This window comes from Falco punctatus (assembly GCF_963210335.1).
Source record: "Falco punctatus genome assembly, chromosome: 8".
NCBI lineage: Eukaryota > Metazoa > Chordata > Aves > Falconiformes > Falconidae > Falco > Falco punctatus.
In genome coordinates, this window is record NC_137588.1 from 32,180,893 (window position 1) to 32,204,199 (window position 23,307).

Below are 23,307 nucleotides of genomic sequence, written 5' to 3' on the forward strand. Positions count from 1 at the left end.
AAATATATCCCTCTGGAGGAACAATATGTTTTCTTGTTGTCATAGATATTTTTTTTCCTTTTAGAATTCATCATTTTTGTGTGGTTAATGCTTATTAGCTGTAAAGTGCCAGGTTTGTTCAAGAAATTTAGAAATCCTTGGAACAGTATGGTTCCAGCTATAAAGGGCATACAGGGATAACAATAACTGTCTGGAAAGGAAGAAAAGTTTAAGTGAGATCAGAAATAAACGTTAAGATCAAGTCTTTGAGCAACACTTTCAAGTTGATTGATCAAGGACATTAAAGAACATTGGAGATCATCCAAGTTCAAAGTCAGTATTAGCAACAGGTTTTATATTGGAAAAAAAAACTGCGTGTGAAGAAGGGGGACAAAGGGAAACAGTTGCAAATTCCCTTTTTCTTCGTATAGAGGATCAAGTCAGAAAAACACAAATCACAAACAATATTTATAAGAACACCTTTAATTCAGGAGTGGAGGGTTGTACTAGTGTGCAGTAGCTGTTAAGCAGGTGTTCAGATTCTGTTGAAGAGCCCTTTCTTTCATCAAGTGTGTGTATATATATATACTTGTATGCAGCACAGCCACTGCTGCCTTGAATCTAGTCTGAGTTAGACAACCAGTTGATGATGCTAGGTGTGCTGGTGGCCTTGTCCAGATTCGGCTGACTCTTGGTGTGCTGAATTTATCAGCTCCTGGGGATTCAGCAAGACTGCTTGTCTCCAGAGCTGATCAGATCTTGGGAGAATTTCATAACCTACTGTCTCAGCTCATACTTTTCCTCTCTTCAGCTTGCTGTGTGCTGGTAACCATTTCTGCATCCAAACCTGTATGTAAAACCTATGTAAAACTCATTCACACATTCTCATGTGGAAGAGGCCTTTATGGCACGGCCACATAAAAAGTGCAATGCCTGATTATGAGCAAAAGGGAGCAGACAGTGAGTTAATTGATTTTAACTCTTCGAGCATCTACCTCATTCTTTCTGTGCTGCCTGGTCAAGTACAGTTTCGAGCATGGAAAACCATGAAGCATCACAAGAACATAGATACTGGACTGGGAGGCAATAGAAGGAGGCAGATGAACATGGAGGACAAGCCACAGGGAAGCACAGAGCTGGGCAAGGCGGCTGAGGGAGGTGAGAGCTTTCATGAGAAATGGAAAAGTTAGATGTGGGGGGACCGGAGGAAGAGATCACACCACACAATGTATCATTATTTTGTTTTCTCTTTCCCCTTAGATCTCAGTAAGGGTTTAATTCTTCTCTTCCCGAGGTCAAGTAGGGAAGCAAAGGCTTTGAGTTACGGGGAGGGCTATTCTGATTGCTTCTGCTAGTCCACTAATGCACATTCTTTTCAGTGATCTGACGCAATATTTATTCTGGAGCCAAGTATTTTTGCTGCAGGATGCCCCAGGAGGCACTTCCCTGCCTTGGAGTCAGCATTCTCCCCACCTTGTAAACTGCACGCATGCCTTGGTGCTGGCAGCCTACAGCTGAGAGAGAGACGTCCAAAGCTTTGCCCAAGCCTCGGTTTCCAGAATCACAGTGCTGCTGCTATCCAGACCAACTTTATTTTTCTGTTTGGATCTTGCATTAATTTAAAACCCACCAACAATCAAAATCAAACACCCTACTCAAATGTGTGTGGGCGAGAAACAGAGGGGTGTGAAACATGTGGTACTACTCCACAACCCCTTTTCTCCCTGAATTCATTTTTCCTGACACTACAGCATCACTTCCCGGCCGTACTTGCAAATAAGCAATTATTGAAAGAACATGGCTGGACCACACGTGTGTATTTTCCACTCTCGTGGAGAAAAGCTGTGTGTTGGCTGATGCTTATTTATTTTCACAAGAGGCGGTTGGGTTTGTTGTTGTGTCTTTAGGGCACCATCTCTCAAAGTGCTGAGCCTTCTCAGCTTGCAGAGACTGCAGGAAGTATTAAGGGTGGGAACCAGCTGTGCCCCACAGGTTTTGGACCTCAGTTGGTGTTACTACTTCTAAAAGTTTTCCAGTGTTGGTATTTGCTGCGTGGTCTTGAGGAGTCAATAGAAAATGACAGCAGGGGGTCTACCCAAGGAAAGGAACACTTTCCTTAACCAAACCATGTGATGTTCCTTTAAAATTGGAGTTGGAGTCATTAAAACATCAGAAGTGTAACATTTATATAGAGAGAAGAAAATAAATTGAAACACACAGAGAAACTTCAGCTTTCTGACTTGTGGATAATGCCTTGAGAGATTTTTTTTTGAATGAATGAATTTAAGTGACTTTCCTTAGAAAGGTAAAGGGCCACATTCTGTATCTCTTGCTGCATATAAAATGGGAAAAGTGGCATTCAGCTGGCTCATCTCTGCCTTCACAGCTAGGCACCGCACATCACAGAGGGTTTTCCACTGTGCAGGCTCCAGTGTGTTCAAGTGCCGGGACACTTGAAAGGCTGAGAGTACCCTGTCTCTGCTGTCCCCATACCTTCCTGGCAGCAGACCCAGCCAGAGGATACCTTCCCCCAGCTTTGTACTGGTTTAAACAGCTGCTGATGGCGGGGTGAAGGGGCTGAGGGCAGTGGTTTCTGAATCACCTTCTGGCTTTTGTTGCAACGGCTGAGCAGGCTGTGGCTGCATCCCCCCTCCCTCTGCGGCTGAAATATAACAAGAGGTGTAAACCCGGCTTTTGGGGGTTGGTTTTGTGGCTTGTCTTTTGAAATCTGAGGTTTCAAACTCTCTCGGAGGTCCTGATCTCAGTGCTACATGCAGTTATTTTGCAGAAACCCTCTTCCAGCCCTGAAGTTCTGCTGCCCCACCTGCCTTGGCAGCTGAACCTTTGGTACTTTTTGCTTTTATGAAACCTTGCCTTCCTTGCCTTTCAAGCTTTCTAGGAGAGAAATCGGAGGACAGAGAAAGGACTTTAAATATCAGCTCTTTCTCAACTCATCAAGTTCCTCCTTTATGACCTTCTCATTGTGCGATGCCTGTGTGTTATTTATGAGCACTTGGCCACTCATTTTCAGAAAAAAAGGTAGCGTTGATGAAGCTGAAATGCAGTTAGTTATGTGGTACTGCACAGAGGGAGAAAGTGGACAGCAAGAGCTGTTGCACCAGGTTTGGTAGCTGCTAAGGTCAGAGATGCAAGGCACAAAAAGATAAGTCATTGAAGAAATGCAAAGAAAACAGGATTAAATGTAAGTCAGTTTTGTTTGATCAGGTCGAGGAAACCACCTCATTGTGCACCCTGTGAATATCTGGCTCAGAGCGTCTTGTGGCTCCACACCACATCCAGCCTTTCAGGAATCCATTGGCTGCTTGGGGTTTTGTTTCAGTAGTAGCAGGATTTGCCCCCAGCCTTTGAACAAAACACTGTGAGGGGGGAGATAAGTGAATAAAAATAGTTCAGTAAGAGCTGGGATAAAGCAGATATCTTCTAAACAAATATACAACTTACTTTCCATCTGCTGGTCCCCAGTCCTTGGTTGCTGTGAGAGAGAAAGAGCAGTGCTGCTGCATGGCAGGAGAACTACGATGTGCCTCCCAGGGTGCAGATCTGAAAGGTGGCCACTTGCATCCATGAACCTGGCATTTTTGTTCATAGGAGTAATTTAGTAACTGCTAAAATTGACCCTAAGGAATGAGGGCTTTCCTTTGCCTTTCTTAATACTACATCTGATAAATTCCCCAAAGAATTCTTCTGGGCATCCCATCCCTATGTAAAGATGAAGGCTAAGTGGCTTAATAGGATAAGTGCTTTATAAAGCAGCTCTGTAATATTTTAGTTGTCTTTTTTTTCATTTCAGTAACAAGCTTGAGGGAAGCTAATGTCCCAGTACACAGGGATTTGCAATCACCATTAATGGAGATAATTCCCCTCATGAGAAACAATATAAAATACCATCACAAGAGCTAGAACACTTTCTAGGTTTGGGGTTTTTTTAATCCCAACAGATTGGGTCTCTCTTACTAAATTTCTTTGTGCTGTAGAGGAGATAATAAATATATCAAAAAGAAGTTATTTTAAATCCTTAAGACAAACTCTTGATGTGGGACAATAAAGGAGTGATTCTGAGTGTCCCAAGGCAACATCTATACGATCAAGGAAAATGAAATAGTCATGGCAGCTATTAGCAGTTTAGTGAGTTTTAAATGAGTTCTGAAAGATGGCAGAATTAGAAAGAGTTTTTACCTTCGTCACATTATCACCACTAACAGGAGAGGTCTCGCTTGCTGTTTGTTCTATTTTGATGGTAAATCTTGTTTTAATAAATATGCAGACAAGCTGCAGAAGAGCAACTGACTTCAATGGCATGGCATGTCTACCTTATATTCTGTATTCATAGAGCTCAGTCTCCCGCAAAGTGATCAGAATCATTTTATGGCTGAGAAAACCGGTTTGCAGAGCAGTGATGTGATTTGCCAGAGCTCACACTTCTGCCCCAGCATGAAGAGATGTTCTGTTTCACTCCCACTTTGTGCCAAACGCACTGGGCTCCCTTTGTGTGCATCTTGTCTTCCTTCCCTGCTTTCAGTTTCGCCTGAATTAGCAGGCCAAATTTACCTGTTTTCATTATGCGAACTCTAGTTAGCTCAAACCTTCACAGACAGGGTTTGCATTTCTGTGCTGGGAGAGAAATCTGGCCCATTTCAGGAGGGATTAGATAGCTGCTATATCTGGGAACAAATTACCTGCTCAGGGAATATTAGTGCCCACATATTTAAGATCCATTAAAAACTAAAAGTCAGCCACAAAATTTCTTGATTAAATGCTTATTTTCCAAAGATCGTACTCATTCCAGGCTGGAATTTCAACTCAGCAATTTTATTAAGCATCTTATTTTAGTGGCAAATAAGATTAATTTAGTTTAAAGCCTACCTTTATTAAGGAGTAATTCAGCTTTCTGTAAGTGGGTCTGAACAGCTATGGAAGCAACTAGCAGCAAGGTCAACAAGCCAGGAGAAGAGAGTGTTCCTACTGAATCCTGAGCAACTAACTGATGGGAGGCTTGGTATCCCATGCCAGTGACACAACATGTGACCCATACAGCAAAAATTAGAAGTGGATTTTCTGTTTTTCTTCGGTGGGGAAAGGGCAGTGAACAGTGAATCAGACTGTTTAATATAGTCAACGGTAGACAGTGAACTGTGAGGGGGTTCTTTTTAAATCCATGTTGAAGTTTTCCATCAAGATAGAATTTAATATGAGATTTCTTGCCTTCCTGCTTGAGACAGAGCTGAAGTCATGCTTTTACCTGCATTTAACTGTGTGAAGAGCAAATCACTGTGGCTGTCAGGTTTGTAGAGACTGCCAGCCACCATTGCTCCACCACAGGGGCTAAGAGAGAATCACTTCTGATGTCCTACTTTTTTTTTCAGGTACTTCATGTTCTTAAGAAAGCACTGAGCAAGGCTTGGTGGCAAGGCTTGGTTTGACACTTTGTAGGTGTAACCAGAACTCTGTAAGTGTAGCAAGAACATTGTTTTGTTCCTGGAAGCATTTTTGAGTTGGGGGGAATGAAAAAAAAAAACAACCCAAACCTCTCTGGGGCCAAATGCCAGGTTACAAGTGAAACATGCTGTAAGAATGAAAACATGCAAAGGAAGGATAAGCCTTTAAAAAGGCAATTTAATGTAATTTCTTCTTTCTTTTCAAAATGCGGAAGCAGCTTGCAGTACTCAGAAGCTCTTAGAATCTTGTTTTTCATGTCTTTAAAATATACAGCAGTGGAGATTAGTAAGTTGGTTTCCTTTTTAATGAAGTGAATCTTGGAGTCTGGATTTGAACATTTGCTGCAAATGCTTTTATTTAGATGCCTTCTTTATGGCACCATGCTTGGAATGTTCTACATAGCATTATCTGACTACTAACTCTTACAGCAAGATGGATTTTAGGATTAAATAAATTGTGAGCATTCCTTTTAAATTGCTGGAGCCAAAAGGGGTTAGGAGTGTTAGATTATCCAGCTGCAGCCGTTCCCCCTGCTTAGCCCAGTGGCATGTTACAGGGGCTGTAGTGGCTGAGCAGGAGGGAAGAAGTCACTGGAAGCAGCAACAGGATGTGGAGCATCGGTTGCACATCCTCTCCCCACCACGTAGGGTGGGTGACCAACCTGTTTCACGAGCAGCAGGCAGAGAGAGGGAACGCTCGCCTTGCTTCAGCACAGTATGAGCTCCATGCTGGGCGTATATTTACAGGCCTTTGAAGTCGGTCAGATTTGAACCTTTTGTGTTTTATTTATTAAGTTGCAGTCAGTATGCCAAGTTACTTTTTTGCATTGCCAGGTTAGAGACAGCATTACAAGCTGGTGTAATGGGCTAACGCAAGTGATTTTTCCAGGAGCTGTTTGAGGGAGCAGTGTGTTTCCATCGTTCACAGTTATCTTTTTGGTGCAGAAAAATGTGTTCTCTTTTCACCAACTGCAGTAGAGCAAATACAGAACTCACTCCTGTAAAAAGGTTGTGTAAAAGTGCACACGTAAGCTGTCTGTATTCAGCTGTCCATCACACCTGTGTGTTCCCACCTCCACTTTTGCAAACCAGTTATGAGTCCAGGCCAAACCCTGTCCCTTTTAAGTGTGTGGAGACTGACTTCAGTGGGATCTGAAATTGTCTCCCCTCTCAAGCAGGTTATTGCTCTAAAACTTTGCACTTGAAAGCAGAGACTTTTACAAGCCTGATATTGGCTTTGAGATAACACTAATCTTTCAGTCAAGCGAGAAAGACTCATTTTTTCAGATGCAAAGATTAAACATTTCCTTCCTGCTGTCACACCTGTCTCCATTGAAGAGTTAATTGCATAAAGAGTTGCTACCATTTACAGTCAGCTGTTCCTTGGAACAAGTTCTCATCTGTACACTCCTCTCTATCTTCCACTGAAGAGTGTTCTTGGGTGATTAAGTCTTACGCAAACAAACTCTTGACTGGTGATCATTTCCTTACCTGATGTCTCATATTCATGTGTAATTCTCCTGTGTGCTAGCAGTGGTTTACTCCAGCTTCAGTTTTTTGAAGAAAAAAAGTGAAATTTCCTATCCTTTATTTCTCCGTACATCTAGGATGTAAGATTCAACTTCTTTGTTGCCAGGAAGTTTGTTCACTAATGCCGATTAGTCAATGAAGTGCTTTAGTCCCACCATCTAGTTTTAATTTCATTCAGTGGTTTGGCTGGATGAAATGACTGGTGCAGTTACTCAGGTCAGTATGGCTCAGTTGTACCTGTATGCACAGACTTTTTTGTCACAAAGTGTAATCAGGCAAAGATATATGGTTTGTCTTGTTTTATTGACTCCAAATACAGCAGAAATCAATGTCAGCTTAAATATCATTGTTGGATAAGGCCTTTGTGTTAATGGGAGAGGAACAGGAAGAGAGAGGACAGTAAGTAATGAGTTGCTCAGTTCCACAGAAATGACAAGAGGTGTGAACTTGATAAGGGAAAGCTAGCAGAAGGAGGAGAAGGTATCAGGTGAACCTGTCTCTTAGATCGGTGGATGAATTGGGAATGTTTTGGCAAAATGGGCAATGGGAACAAGTAATACTGTGACTTTCTGGTCAGTTCTGTAGGCTTGAACAGTAACGTGACTGTTTTGTCTGAGATTATCTGTAAAATAGAGAGCACAGGGTACTTGTGACAGCCCTTTGGTTTGACCACCATGGTTGGTATTTTGCAAAGATCAGAAATGCTGTCAGGCAGTGTGACTGGGTAGCATGAGGTGGGAATGGGGAATCATGCCTAGAGAGCAAAAAGGTGGGGAGCAGGAGAATGGGAACAACAATAAAGCCTAGAGGCTAAGATGAGGAAAACAGCAGGGAGTTGAGGGTGTGTGGAACAGCCCCAAGCAGTGGATGGGAGTCCCTCACAGAGCAGAAGGGTGGGCAAAGCCAGGTCCACAGCCCTCTGGGCCCAAATGTGCCCAGGTGGCCAAATGTCTTGCTTGTCTGAGAGCATCCTGGTAAGAGCAACACACAGCAAGGGGCCCACTGTGACTTGATTGTCCTGCTGCAGCCAAAGAGGAATCTGACATCCTCCAAAGATACCAGGGAACCTGCTGGCTGAGACTCCTTCTTTAGAAATGATGCAGTATCACTTGAAGTTGCATTTTGTGGTGTTGTGCTAATGTCTTTCGCAGAAGAGTAGGAGAAATGGTTGGAATACTGTCTTTTGGAGTAGGCTCATGGCAAGCAAATTACACACGATGAGTAATGAATGCATTTAACAGCAGAGCTTTTGATTTTACAACATATTCATAACACCTTGGAACACTTAGTACCTTGTCAACCCAATTAATAAATGCTAAAACTGCCAAAGCAATCTGAACAGCTATTAATCACATGCCAAACTATCCAAGCTCATGTTTTGCTATTACTACAGAGACAGCTAAGAGTAGACTGGGGAAAAAAGCATCTTTAAATGAATAAACCCACAGACAATTGGTTACAGTAAAACCAAAGAATACTGATTCAGAAATTGATACAGAAATAAAACAAGCCATCATACCATAGACTGTCTTGCCTCATAGGCAGTGGAACAGCTATATTAGTGTGGAAGTTGCTTATCCTGAAGCAATAAAAAGAGCTTTAACTGACTCGTGCTGAGCAATTGCTGACAGTACTGTTCCATCCCATAGGCTGTGCAGGTTGTTTCTAGAATGTCACAGAAAAGGAAGCATTAGCGAAACATGACTGCAGTGTGCAAGCAGACATGCACCCGTGCTTGCACTTACATACTTGTATTGAGCAACTTCAGGCAACACCCATCGTGAGTCACTTTCAGTCTCTAGGGTTCAAGGCTAACATCAAAGGGTGGGTCAGCTGTCAGGTACAGTTGATCCTTGACCTCTGTTGCAGGACAGCTTTTAAAGACATTAATGTAATGGGACCATTGGCCCTGTCCAGAAGGAATCGGACAAGGGATCTGTTTTAAATATAGGCTGCATTAGCATGTCCGTTAGGGAGTTGCTTTCAAGTTTCTGTTCAAGTTCAAATAGCAGAGTGTCTTATGCTAGAAGAATTGTCTAACCTACAGTAGTCAAACCTGATGTGGTTTTTCATGACATAGTAATGGGTATCTGTGTTCCTGCGTGAGATAAAAATAATACAAAAGATCCTGAGAAACCTTCAGAAGTTGCATTTGATCTAAAAATTAAAACAGTAGGAGGATTCATAAGTGTCAAATCATTACACCTCACCTGTGACTCGAAGAGATTGCATTTCTCAATATCTGCTACATCTCATTTTTAGTTAATACAACTGAATTTCAAACCTGGTATATTGACTCCAGGAACAACAATGAAACTACAAATAAAGAGCATGAGTTAGCAATGGATTTAATCCAGTTCATGTAAGTAATGCCAGTTAGCACCTGTTTATAGAAAATAAAATTAAACTAGCTTGGTATTTTTCTTTATGAGGTTATAATTCAGCTAATAGAGGAAATAGTGTCTCAGTGATATACTTTTGTGGGTGTTTGATCTGGGCCACATGGTATTTTTACTAACAAAGCAGAACAATAGAAAATAAACATGATGTGTATTAAATGGATTGAAACCTGGCTAGCTGACAGATGGAGATATAAATAGAATTATTATAGGACAGAAAAGTTTGTAGAGAAATCCTGAAGAGATTTGTCTTTACCTTTGTGATAGCAGAAATTTTTTAACTTAAATTTCTAAGGCAACAAGGTTTTCTTTCATTTTTTCCACATCTGTTTGTGCTCTGCCCTCTGATACCTTTTGTACCCATTGGGCCAGTTTCAAGCAAATTGATAGAAGCTTCTGATCTCAAAATAATTTATGTGGAGATCAGCATAAGGATAGAGAGAAGGACCCAGAAGCTGCTCTAATAAGGAGAAATGCAGTAGTACGAACACATATATTTATGGGCACGCACATTACTAAAGAATTCACATGGCTGAGAGCCTTCATAGATGCTTGACAGGAAAAGCTTCTACTGTAGCTGGAGGCTGAGGACACAGCCCAGATCTGTGGGGAGCTGGCCTGCACTGGTTCTGCTCCATGGGGACTGCTAGTTATCCGTGAGAAGCTGAAAAAATGCCTGTAGCTGGGTGAGCAGTCAGGAGGAGAAAGAACAGCCTGATGATCCAAATAGCTTGGTAAGCTTGGCTTAGGTAAACGGGACAAACCCTGATACATGCAGGTGTCACTGACACGGAGGGAAGAATATCTGCCACCCTTGTAGGCACAGGGTTTAGCAATGGTGCTGAGCAGACTGGTGATTTCATGACAGTTGTGGTGGCTTTTAGCTTGTTAGAAATATGCTAATCGAAACTGCTTGTTTCTTGCAAAAAATTAGGTCAAATGCGAGTTTGTATTCAGTCTCATGAAAAGGTGACTGGCACTATACCTGTTTCTAAGACACAAAAGGGATATAGGAAAGTGAAGCCATCCAAGTTAAACATTGGACAAGAAACAGAGCTGGAGTTAAAACCGAGATCATCTTTGTCCCAGGCAGTAGCCTTCTGCTAGGTTATTTTAGCTTCCATTAAGCGGCAAACCAATCCATGTGAACATAAAAAAGCACCCTCTTATATGAAAGTTCATAAGAGCTTGGGGCACTCAGCACTCTTGAGACACAATTATGCTCTGCTCTGTTGCTAGCTCTTTAAGATCTTAATTATTTTAAAAACACATCGTATATGTAACAGCATATACAAGAGCAGCAGGGTAACAATAGAAATAAAGTTGTGTTCTTGGTATAAACTCTTTGGTTTGGGGTTTACGATTTATGTGTTCTGGAACTGGATTATTGCCTCATAAAACAATGCATCAGCCTTTTCTCATTTAGTTAGCCATCCATTTTTATTAGGGTGCTCTACAGAACGCCTGCAATAATATTATAAAGGTGCAGAAGGTTCATTATTTCACAAGCAGCTAGCCAAGACCATTATTATTTTTACAACAGCCAGGCTTGCTATTGAAATATAGTTTTGATCATAACCTTTTTTCTTCCTCCCTCTTTCTCTTTTCTCTACCAAAAGCAGAGATGTGCAATTGTTCCATTTCAGACTGCTTTTCCACTGCCCCACAAACATGTCATTTTCAGTTAAATGGATGGATTATAATGGGAACAGATCAGTGATAATGCATTACTGGAATGCAGCCATCCCCAAGAGAGCTTATAATAATATCCAGTCTTCCTAAGCTTTAAAATCTGCAGTTTGGACAGCCTATAGCTCTAATATGGAATCTAGTTCTGAATTTTCCCTGCACTTAGAATTCTTTGATACTCGATTATTGTTTGGGTTCTCCCTTCCCCGTCACGTTGCCATGACAGCTGCCTTGCATAAAATCCAGTTCTCAGACAATACAGCCACTGCTTTAGGCAGGGGCTCCAGGCTCATAAAAGTTTAAATTGTTGCTCAAAGAGATTACTGAATATTAATGACTCTGCTCTGAGCACTGCAGAGAAAATTTCTAAAAATCATGGTAATTAAATAAAAAATACATGCAGGCATTGTGTTCCCTGAATCACGAGTGTTGACACCTGCTGGGAGTGGTGAAGTTCCTGTAAACCTGTAGGAAAAACATCTGTGGGTATTACTGCTGCATATAGTGTCTTTATGCTAATTAGCTATGGTGTTTAATTAGCTGTGGTGGTTTCCCTCCGCCTGTTCTCTGGTTGTAAATTGAACACATTGACTGGGGCTTGCCACTGGGGCTGGAGAGGGTTGCCTTGCCCTGGGCTGGTGCTGTGTGCTGATGCTGTGTGCTGGTGCAGCCTTATGGCCCTGTTGATGAGATCAGTGCTCTGTTTCTGCCACCGGCCTGTTGTAATTTTGTGGGCGCATTACTGGTTGTAAGGAAGATGAATACGGAGCTGCAAATTGCTTGTGCTGAATCATAAAACAGGTCTTGTTTCACGAGCCCGTTAAGCACATGCCCCTAATGTTAAGCATATGCTGTGCTCTGCTCAACAGGAATAAAGTTAGCACTGGCTTGAGGTTAAGTGTACGTTTTTAAGTCCTGCACTGGTTTGAAGGTCTTAAGAGTTGTGAACCTCAATGGGACAATGAATTAAATGTGTTGATTATATTTGCAAAAGTGTTAGCTATTTTCATATTCAGTAATAACATCTTTAATATTACACACCACATTAACAGTAACCAGCTGTCATGCAGCAGGATTTAAAATTATCTTAGCAGGAGTCAAAAAAAGGCATTTTTCTTCCCCAAAGACGATAGGTACATAGTTTGTTTAGCGTTTGCCTCCCTCTGAAGGTGAGCAGTACTCCTCAGGACAAGCTCCAAAATCACATCTGTTCGAGAGCAGTATATTACAACCTTATGTGACTAAAATCAGAAGAAACATGTGTACTAGGAAAAGCCTAGCATAGGAAAAAAGCCTCATATATTCTAAGGGGATAAAAATATTAACTCAAACCAGATGCATAAAGGCTAGGGCCATCTTTGTTTGCTACAGCAGATCTTCCAAAATCTGCTTCGTATAGGGGCTGCCTGCCATATAAGATCTCTGTGCCCATCAAGAAACCTGCAAATACAATGAATTTCATAAAAATCTCAGAAAGCGGCCACTCTGCCAGGCTATAGAAGAAATACAGGCAGTCTGAAGGGGAACAATAATTTCTTTTTCGATCTAAACCTGTTTGTATGTTAACTTCCTCAAATCAGAAGCTTAGCCATCTGTTTCAGTTAATTAGCCTTTGGCTGAAGTTTAACCATTGTAGGAACAAGAGGCAGGGGCATCAGTAGTCCTAGCAGGTTCACAGGGACTGTGCCCATGAGATTGAATTTAACATCGGGCCCCAGTGCTTAAATAAAGGGTGAATTCGCATTGCTGCACAGGATCAAATCCTTACTGGCAGTAAGACTGGTCAGGACATACAGCTGTAGTGAAACATACTTTGTTGCTCCTTGAAGATTCTTTGGTTTTGTTTCCGCATCCAGGACATGATCCTCTTTGAGGACTGCTGGGCTCTCCCTTGGTGCAGTGAGAATAGCAATGATAATAAATACATTTCAGCCTGCAAATTTGCTAACCTGTTGTTCATGGCCAAACTATCCCACCCTTCTCCCGCTTGTGGTGAGCTGTAGGCCTGGGGTAAATTGTAGCAAAAACCAAAGAAGTGTTCACGCAGCTGGGCCAGCCTTTTCCACTGGGGTTATTTCATGTCAATTGCTGCAAAGTAGATATATATAAAATTTATAATGTGGGGGTGCCTTGCACAGAAACTTAGCTTCCTTAGTATGTACAGAATATAAAACAGTCCGTCTTGATTAAGGCTGGGATGAACATTTCTGTCACATTAGGAAGGTAACTTTATTTCTTTCTGCAGCTGCTATTTAAACACTACAAGATCTCTTTTTAATCTTAGGCAAAGTTCAAAATGAGATGTTTCAAACATCTGCTAACTATTACAAGCCATGCCTGCTAGTAGAGGTAATAAATTACAGCCAAGAAGAGAATCAAATGTCTTAATAGTGTTTTTGTTCATTTCTTCAAAGTTTGTCCTCTCCGTGTTATCTGTTCTCTTTTTTAACACGTTAGTCGAAATGCCTGCAAAGAAGATTGTGCTGTGGGTGAGGTGGGTGGGATCGCAGTGGGATGAGGGTGACACCATCTATTTTAAGTTAGGGGAAAAACAACAAACAACTTGGCTTCTCTTTTCCAGAGCAGAGGGAAATCTAAATCAATTACAAAAATGCACCCTCTGTGCTACATGCCAAAAACAAGATGGGTGGTTCTAGCAGAATATGGGAGAGAGGGCATTTCGGTTTCCTCCAGAGGGAAGATAACAGATCAGCTTTCTCGTTTGTCATGGAAACCTTTTGTCAACCCAGTAACAATGACGTCAGGTGGCAGTGGCACAGAGACAGGGTTAGTTAATATAGCACACACCTGTTGAACTGCCAGAGGGGAAGGTATGTTGGCTTTTACATTTTCCATCCCTGATTCTAAACTACTTTGGGTGAAGGTTTAGAAAGTGTTATTCAAGTCCCAGGGCAGCTTTCCTGAGCTGTAGGAGATTCATGCTGTGAGCAGGTGGTGCTGGAGCTTTCACCCACAAAGAAATCCAGCTAAGAGGTTTGCTCAAGCAATACCATTCTGCAAATGCTCTGCTTTTGGGTATCCTCTGAGGAGGGTGGTGACAGCAGGACTGTACCTCAAAAGAAGAGCACCAAGTTCCTTCAGTGTGTTTGCTTTGCTTGAAAGTAAAGGTTTTGCTAGTGTTTACCAAAGGAGCTTTTTAGAAACACCTATACAAAAGAGGTGTTTATAAAAAACAAACCTATATTTATTACCCCACATCTATAGCTGTAGATGTATAGCAATAAGTGGTAGCCCATTTTTGGAACGACTGTTTTCCTGCCAATTTTTTTACTGTAATGCTTTCTCATTTAGTGTTCTTGACTGGCTACTTTTTCTTTTGGTAAAGTGAGATTAGTTGACTTTTTCACTTCATTCAGTGTTGCTTTTGTGACTACCTTCCCATTTTTAGTAATCAAAAAATACTTTAACAATTCCTTTAAAAATGAGTTTACTTCTTTTCACAAGAAAAAGGTGTTAGCAGGGGAAGCAGTTAATTTTTGCTGGACTGTTCATGTTTACTACCAAATAATAGATTATGTGTCTGTGAAAGACTTTGAATCACACTGTGTTAATAGCTGATGCAGTTTCTGTTACTATGGCTAAAACATGAATTTATGTTAGTTTCATTTCTTGTCTATGGTAACACGTGATAATTCTAATAAATTAAAGAGTGCCCTTGTTATTGCTAAACAATATGCATAAACCAGAATATTCCCTATCATATAGTTGGTAAGAGGAGAAGCAAAGCCTATGATATGGATGATGATTCAAATTATATTGGGCTGCAAGGTAGAATTAAGGCTGAGAAAACGAATGGCATAAAATGACATACGGTGATCAGAAAAGGAAAATGGAGTCAGCCAATGTAAATGACATTTGCTTTACAAATAGAAACCAAATGTATGTAGTGGAGCCAGTGAGTTGTAGAAATTTTTGCAAGAGAGAGAACCATCTGGGACTGCAGTTTTCCAAATAGCCAATGAATTAAGATAAGTGTTCATTTGATAACTGGTGGCATCCTAATAGAGATGGATTGCACCAAATGGCTGCCAGGTTTCAAGGAGGTAGAGAACATAAAACTGGGTAATAAACATTTTTTCTGTAGGAGATTAAATTGTCCTTCATATGAGAGAAATAAGATTTAGTTACATTAGTAGTAGTGTAGTGCATTGCCGTTGTGGTGAGTATGCATAAATACTCTGGAAATATCTACAAAGAACTGTATTTCTCTTTGGCTTCAGTTTGGAAAATGTTGTACGCTCCTCTGCATGTTTTTTTTAAACTCCTTACTGGTGATTTCAGCCTGACAGAAAGGTATTTCATATGATCTAAATCCTCTGTAATATCATTTAATTTTATTTGGGACTTTGTGGCTGGAAGACAAGAAAAAGGCTTTACAGACATTCTTGAAATAAGGCTCAGCATTCTTACTACCACTGATCGGGAAACTGAGACATGGTAAAATCTATGGCCCAGCTTTGAAGGTACTCCTCCTGCCTTCGTCGTCGGTACCCATGAGACATGACTGGGGTCTCTGTATTGAAGTTGCCACGTGCTCAGTGTAATGGAGAGAAAATAAATGGAGACTGGGGAGTGGAACCAAGTGTTTTATTTCTCCGTGACCCACATCCCTCTCTCCAGACATAAAATAGCATCCCACCCTCCAAGATAGTGCAGAATATTGCAATCCAATGGTCTCACATACTTCAATGCCTCTCCATTTTTGTGGGCTGCTTCTTGTTTTGTCCTGATTGCAAGTACTCACATCAGTCCTGACTCCTGAAAGAACACGATTTAAATCCTATTGGTTTTTACTGAGCTTGTGCATATGCATGGGTGCTTTCCTGAATTAGACCTATAGCTTGTGCTTCTTGCATCAAACCATAAATTCAGGGGGGAGCATAAAACATTTGTTAGGGTGCTGAAATGTCCATTTGTCCCTCCATTCTTCTTTCAGGCTTTCTGTGCTAAACTGTCTCTTCACATTCTGCAATTCGGGGATTTTTTAAAAAGGAGAAAAATTTTGGCAAAAAAAGACATTTTCCTGATTTTTTTTTTCTCAGTTGTTGCCTCTTCTTTAAAGCCTGTCTAGCCTGAAAGTGGGAGGAGAGGCTGTGCTGCTTCAGCTGACAGAGCACTATTGGGTTTTCAAGACCCAGAAACTCCAGGAGTTTTTGAAAACATTCTGGGTTTGGCCATTGATTGATTACCTACCCTCTCTAACATTAGGCATGAAAAGTAGGTAACCTGCAACCCCAGGGAAGGGGCCTGTCTCAAAGGACTGCCACATCTCCTGCTTCCCACCCCCAGCAGCTGCAGCCCAGCTCTCAGGGGACAGGAACTGTCGCTGTCCCCGCTGCCCCTGCCCTGTCAGAGCAGTCCCCTTCCCCAGCAGGAGCAGGGCAGGGGGGGCAGGCTGTCCCTGGGGAGCCCAGGAGCTTCTCAGCACAGGAGGGGGGGGATAGCTTGCTGCTGCAGCTGGGCAGTGGTACAGTGGTGGCCAAAAACCTCTGTCTGCCAAGAATGAGCCTGCCTCTGAATACTGTGTCCCCAGAGCTCCTCTGTTTTCTGCACGGGCTTTTCAGACTCACTTTTCAGACTCTTTTTGCTTTTTTCCCCATGCCTCAACGGTGCATATTACTGACAAAAATACCTTTGATATAGGAGAGAGGTGAATTCATTTATCTGCACCTCAGATCAACCCAGACATTCGTTATGATACAATATAGAGCACTGTGATAGAGAGTCCCTTTTTTGCTGAAGGGACAGAAAGGAGAATCAGAAGGAAACGTGTAGGTTCTGGTAAGTTATGTACATGCTTTTAATAGGGTCACTATTTGCTAAGGGCTTGCATGCAAACTCTGAGGAGGAGATATGTTTTACATTGTGTTTTCATAATTTATGAAATCTATCATTGAAAGAGCCACCAACTCATAATTATAGTGTTGCAACAGTAAAATCCCTTTTCATGCAGTGAAGGCAAGTTCATTCTCTTTTAGTTCAAGCATGTTTTCCGTCCCCTTAGGAGTCATTCTGGCAACCGGAGCATTTCAGTGTTCTTTTTCTTCAGATTGGGTAGGGGTTAATGAGGTTTGAACACACAGCTCTGCTACTGTATTGCCTGGGATAGAGGGAATTGCTTACTTATTATTTACCATTATCATTCTTGTCCAAAATGTGCTCGCATTTTATGAAAGGAAACAAGACGCTTATGCCAAAAATCTTACAGCATATATAAAGAAATAATGAATGAGTGAAACAGAATTTATTAAGAGAACACAATTCTGTGACTGGAAAAGGAGATACTCATCCAAGGAAGTGTCCTGTTGTCTATTCAGTTTAAGTAGGTGTGATAATACAATGTTAGTAGCATACAAACTCAAGTATGGCTGTGGATGTTAGGAGTGATAGTAAGTGGAGTTTAAGAAAGTGCAGCAAAAGTTAATCACTTGTTTCCTCGGTTTAGGATTCTCCAGTATGCAGTTTGAGAAACTTGCCTCAAAGTGAATTAAGGTTTATGTGGGAATTGCTCAGCTTCATTACAAGTGCTGATCAGCACTGAGGGCTGTTTATCAACCTGGTTAGTTACCACTGCTGGTATTCACCATCTTCTTTTGTCCATCCCCCAGGCCCCTGTTTTTTCATTTGTCATCCACCTCTGCAGCCCCAGTTCTGCCGCAGCCCTGTGCTTTTCTTCTATCCCTCCATGCATGGACTCCAATTGTCCCTCTCATCTGCAGCTATGATGCTATTCTGGCTGAAACAAGTCAGATCCACTGTCAAACTCTACAGATTTACTGTCTTTCTGCAATAGAATTTCGTACACAGTTTATCTTTATTTCCCAGTTACTAGCAAAAAACTAAATGTATTTCCCCTGAGCCCGTATCTTTATATCTGCCAATTAAGAATAAGATAGAGATTTAGCCTAGGATTTTCAAAAGAAACCCAAAGGAAGTGTTCAATTCACACTGAACTTCACTCACTTCGGGTCTATCCCTCCTCTGTGACTCTGAAATCCCCAACAGTAGCTCTCTTATGTGAGCTGCCCCGAACATGCCCCCCAGTGGCTTTAGAGACATACTGGATATGGTAATGTCAAACATTGTGTCCTTGGATCTCATGCTGAAAATGTTTCGCTCAGCTACCAAAATCTTTTTTTTATCCTGGACACTGTTGCATTTCAAGTTGTCAAACACCCTGAGGAAGTTTTAAGCTCAGTTCACGTCGCCTTCCTCTGCATGTGTTGTGTGCAAAAAAGAAATGTGGGTTTGGGGAGCAAAAGAACACATGCGTGAGTGTTGTGGATAAACAGACACGTCTGTCTTTGAAAACTGGGGCCTCCGTATTAATGGAACTGAGTCTAGCAAGAACAGAAATTAACATATTCATCCAGGAACCATTTACATGTAACAGTGATTGCACAGGCCAGAATATTTTATCTGAAGCATCTTCCATGAAAGAAATGAAGCAAAAGCCAGGAATGTGCTTATCAATAGACCTTATTATTCGGCTTATCCTTTGATAAATGGACATAGCAAGTTCTTTCAAGCTTCTCTCAATCTTCTACTTGTTTCTACTGGACTTCATTGATCCATATTTGACCCTCCCTGATAATGTGACGTGACAGCAGATGTAAATAGCAAAGTCAATGTGCATTTCCTTTCAGTAGAAACAAAGCAAGTCAGAATGATATCAAACTCTTTGTATTTATATTCTTGTTTGAAGTAGAATTTATTACCTTGTTAGAAACTAAAGCAAAACAAAATAAAACAAAACAAAGGAGTACAACTAATTTTTGGGTTTGTAGTTAAAGAAGAAAATTTTATGGGAGGAGTGTCCTCTGGGCATGCTGCAGTAACTCTATCAAACAGAGAGGCCAGGAATGATAAAATTCAAAACCTGCAGCTGCCGGTTCCTTTGGGAGTCACATTACAGTAGTACAAGCAACGGTCTTTCTTTTTAAAAAGGGAAGCATACGATTGCAGCCAAAGGCCTTTCAATACTATTTTAGGTAACCTGATCTGCATAAAGGCCATTGTAATCTCTTGTGCTGCTCAGGTTTTAGGCGATATTTTCATTTCATAATGCTGTTTCTGTGTCCACTGAAAACATCTGCTTAGACGTGCCAGGCTCAATCGTGTACCCTGTTACATCACTTGGCAAATGAGGTCACCTCAAGTAAATAGCAGTATTATGGAGAGGAGAATGAAAGCCCCAGGATTTAACTGTTAGGACTCAAGCTGCAACCCATTGTGATGGTTGAAGATTATGCAGCAATGCTGCAAAGGCTCAGTGGGTGCAGTGAGCAATGCAAGAAACGAGGAGGACTCAAATGCAAGAAAATGTCTCCCTTAAGATCCTTTTTCCACAGTGCCAAACACTGACTGAGGGTATGGGCATGCAACAGTTTTGCAAACTGTCCTGCTCCAAGTGGGCATTGCTTCAAGTACAGCCCATCCATGCAGCCTATTTGCAGCAGCAGCCTGTTTTTATATGGTGATTAATGGGAACACTGAGCTGGAGCGTATCATTAGGATGAGCCTTTAATATAACTATCAGTAAAGCACTGGCATTAAAGAAAACAGCTGGGGAGGGAGGGAGAAGGGTCTGTGGGATTGCCTGGCTGCCTCCTGCTATCTGACTAACTGCAACCCCCTCACCCAGACAGCATCCAGAGTTTACATATCAGCCCCAGCCTCTTAAAGTGTGATTTCAATTTGCCAGAAGTATTACTACTCTGAACTGGTGACGATTCATGGACTGCACTGGGCACAGTAGAGATAGGCACTAGACATCCAGGCTGTGCTGAGCCCGGAACATGCCCAGTGCGGTGCTGGGGCAGGGCAATGCCCTCAGCCATCACACATTCTTTCAGCCTGAAGCCTGCCTGGCGCTCAGCATCATGTCGGTAACATGCCCCAGTTTTTCTAGTATGTACTAAATACCTCTGAACATTTCTGCCCCATAGTGTGGCACCTGCAAGGGGAAAAGGGGCAGGAAAACATGCCAGCAGGACCAGGTCTTCCTTTGGCAGCTTGGAGATGAACGCCATTCACTGTCATCGTTCCTCCCAATGTGTTTTCTGTCATCTCAAATCTGCATTCCCCTTTGTGTTCCGTTAGACCAACTTACTACTGAAAATCATTAAAAGCAACTTATCCAAATCCACCTTTGAGTTAATTTTGGCCCTGATTTATAGTAATGGGACCTAGGGACCAACAATAAAAAAGAAAAATAGCAGCTATTAAATCTGTTAAAAGGAAGTGGCTTGGAAAAGGAGAGGGATGCCAAGCTGGCCTCTCCAGCAATGACAGAGGGGAGCCAGACTTACAGGACCATATGGCTTAGACATAGTTTGAATAATCTCCTCCAATTAAAAATAAAGCCAGTTTTATATAAAACATCTGTTCTGTGAATTCAACAATTTGGGAAAAAAAAAATATATTAGGGGGCACTTTAAATCCTTCATCGTGATTTTTGTTTCTCTGTTCAGATCCTTACCCATTTTGAGGAGCTAATATCCCTGAAGGAGCAGTGTTGTGGTTTCCTATGATGCTACCAAGCATCAGTGCAGGCTTTTGCATTTCGGTGTGCTGGGCTCCCCATCCATGCTGCCTTCAGATGCTTGGCCTTCATTGCTAATGTGTGTTTTTTAGGAGAGTCCAGAGCACCTGAGGCAGGTCAGTGAAGATCAGCAGAGGGTCTGCAATGAACAGGCCTCACCAGAGCTGGGCTGAGACACAGGAAGGCAGTCCTCCCATCAGCCAGCCCTGTGCACTGCTCGGAATGGTGCTGGGAGCTGGGCATGGCTGTCTACTGGGAAGGGTATCTATCTAATGTAATCAGGCTTATATGTATCTAAAACACAGTGCTACTTATCCAATAAATCCTGATCCCTGCATGCTACCAGAGGTAGAGTAAGAGATTGTCCCTTTTCTGCCTTCAAGCACTCACTTCTTACACCGGGACCACAGCAGGAAAGCATAGCTTTGAAGCGATCTGCAACTGTTTGTCTTGGAAATGTCTCCTTTGTATTTGACAAGGCAGGGAAGGGGGTAGATCTGTTGCAGGTGTTGTTTGAAATTATATCACTTTTCACAACTCCATTAAAAGGGTAGCTGTGCAGACAGCAACATACCTGTCTAAAATAATTATCCAGATTATAAAGGAAATAAATCTGGGGATATGTGTACCAAACAATTTGATCCAGTGCACAAACTGAGATTTGCTTTGTTCTAAAGCATTCCTGGGGTGATCTTATTGTGCTTTTCTTCTGAATATCTTTTCACTTCCTTCCTAAGAGGGCATCAGTCTGAGGTTTCTCCTCTGGTTCTTGTGAGCTATTGTTCCTAGTTCTTCAGGTAACTATTCTTATTTCAACGTCATTTAAAAGCAGAGGTGGCTAATTGGGGACCTGTAGGTCCTAATTATTCCTTGATGTTGATATCAGGGAAGGTATAGGTTCTCTGCTGACAAGCAAATAGCGGGGAAAATACTCAGCTGGGAACACTGGCCAGGGCAGAACACCCTGGTTAGACAAAGACAGATGTACACATTGCCCACCCTTTGCAAGGGCTTATGTGCTTGTCTCTTGTCTTTCTAAAGCTCCTGTTGGATTTGAATTCTTCTTCTGCAGTGGTACCACGTATGTGATGCAGGCAGCCAGGTTTCTATTTTAAACTCATCAGCTGTGTAGACCTTTTACTGTGCACACTTTGCCTGTGCTGTTTGTACCTGGAGATGTTTCACAAAGTTCCTGGCCAGAATACACAATCAGATTTTGTGTACTTGCTAGCAGCGTCTTGGGAGTTGATGTCTGATGAATGTCTGTTGACTGAAACCCTCGATGTCCCAGGTCAAGATTGTCTGCTTTGCTCAGACTGTGCTGGACGTGTGAAAGCAACTAGTTAGTACTCCCTGATTTGTCTATTCTTGTGCTTTTATTAACCCTGGGTGAGTTTAGAACATCTTGTGGCTGTGAAAGACAGGAGGTGGGGGGTTACCTTGGAGGGTTTCAGCTGTCTGCCTTTCTCACTTTCTGTGACACTGGCAACAAAGGGTTTTGGAGCCAGTCATACTGGCTCTGTGTCACTGAAGAAACACAGATGATATCTGCTCTATTTTGTGCTTGTCCAGGGAAGGGAAAGGAGTGGAATTTGGGTACCAGCTCTCTGAGCCAAACGCCATGAGAAAACTTTCAGTCTTATAGGATCAAACACAGACTGGTGCTCTGGTTCAGTTTGTTGGGTGAAACAAACTGAGTCTGGTAATCTTTATCTTCAAAGGCATTTTTTATAGTTGGATGTGCTGTTTAATTTGGGTCAACTTAGTCTTATTTTCTGGACAAAAGGCTCCAGAAATAATTCAGACAGCTCCATTCAAGCTGTTCTGCAGATGTCAGCATATGGCAGAGTCCAGAAATGCAGCACAGTCAGGATATGGTCATCTAGTAGGGACTCCAGCAAGAGATACTGGACAGGAAAGGTACGTGCCATTTGAGACCATAACAACAGATTTCCTTTCCGTTAGCATATTTATACGTCTCATGTGCCATCTCTGTCTCTTCTTCCTGCTGTGGAATAACTTGCTGTGTCTTGATTTATGGAATGCTGCACATCCAGATGCCTCTCTTATCTGCTTGCTGAGAAGAGCAAAGATGATATGTTTGGGCTACAGGCTGTTACCATTATCCTAGCCATGTGTTTGACTTATTGCTTAAATATAGACACCTTCCAGTGGAGCTCAAGCAGTGATCCTCTCTGTTTGGTCAGACAAAACAGGAAAAGTGGAAAGCAACAGCTGCATCTTAATGGCAGATGGGTAGGGGGGCCCTGAGGACTAAGCAAGACTCAGAGGTACGGCAGGTATTCTCCACTGAATTCCTGATTATGAGCCCAGTCTGGAGCAATTCTGCTGACCATAACAGGTTATTCCTGGTTCAGCAAATTGTTCCTGATATACAGTCTGTCCCCATAGAAACACCTCTGTACTGATGCCACAAACTTCACCAGGAATGCCAGATCTCTAGCTCAACATCCTTTATTGCTGCAGAGGCTTAAGAGGGAGGAACATGGGTGACTCGGTACTTGCACTCCAAACAAAGCCTGTTACAAAGAAAACGAAAGCAATTCTCTAGCACTGAAATTCCTCAAAGGCTTCTTCTGAATTTGATATCTCTCTCTAACCTCCCAGTAAAAAGAAAATCTCTACAAAATTACAGAAGTCTTTGCAAAGAACTCTGTGGGGAGTAAGA

General features: G+C 42.0%; 1 protein-coding gene across 18 annotated transcripts in view; it reads left to right on the plus strand.

The window, feature by feature from the left end:
- Positions 1–23,307, plus strand: part of KALRN (kalirin RhoGEF kinase) — a 546,232-nt gene that overhangs the window by 416,775 nt on the left and 106,150 nt on the right. The window contains exon 1 of one of the 18 annotated variants that reach the window (XM_080399717.1): positions 10,494–13,884. The exons of the other annotated variants lie outside the window; for them this stretch is intronic. The gene's annotated coding sequence lies outside the window, so the exon portion shown is untranslated. Of the gene's footprint in view, positions 1–10,493; positions 13,885–23,307 lie in introns of those variants that run through there. 18 annotated transcript variants of the gene reach the window in all.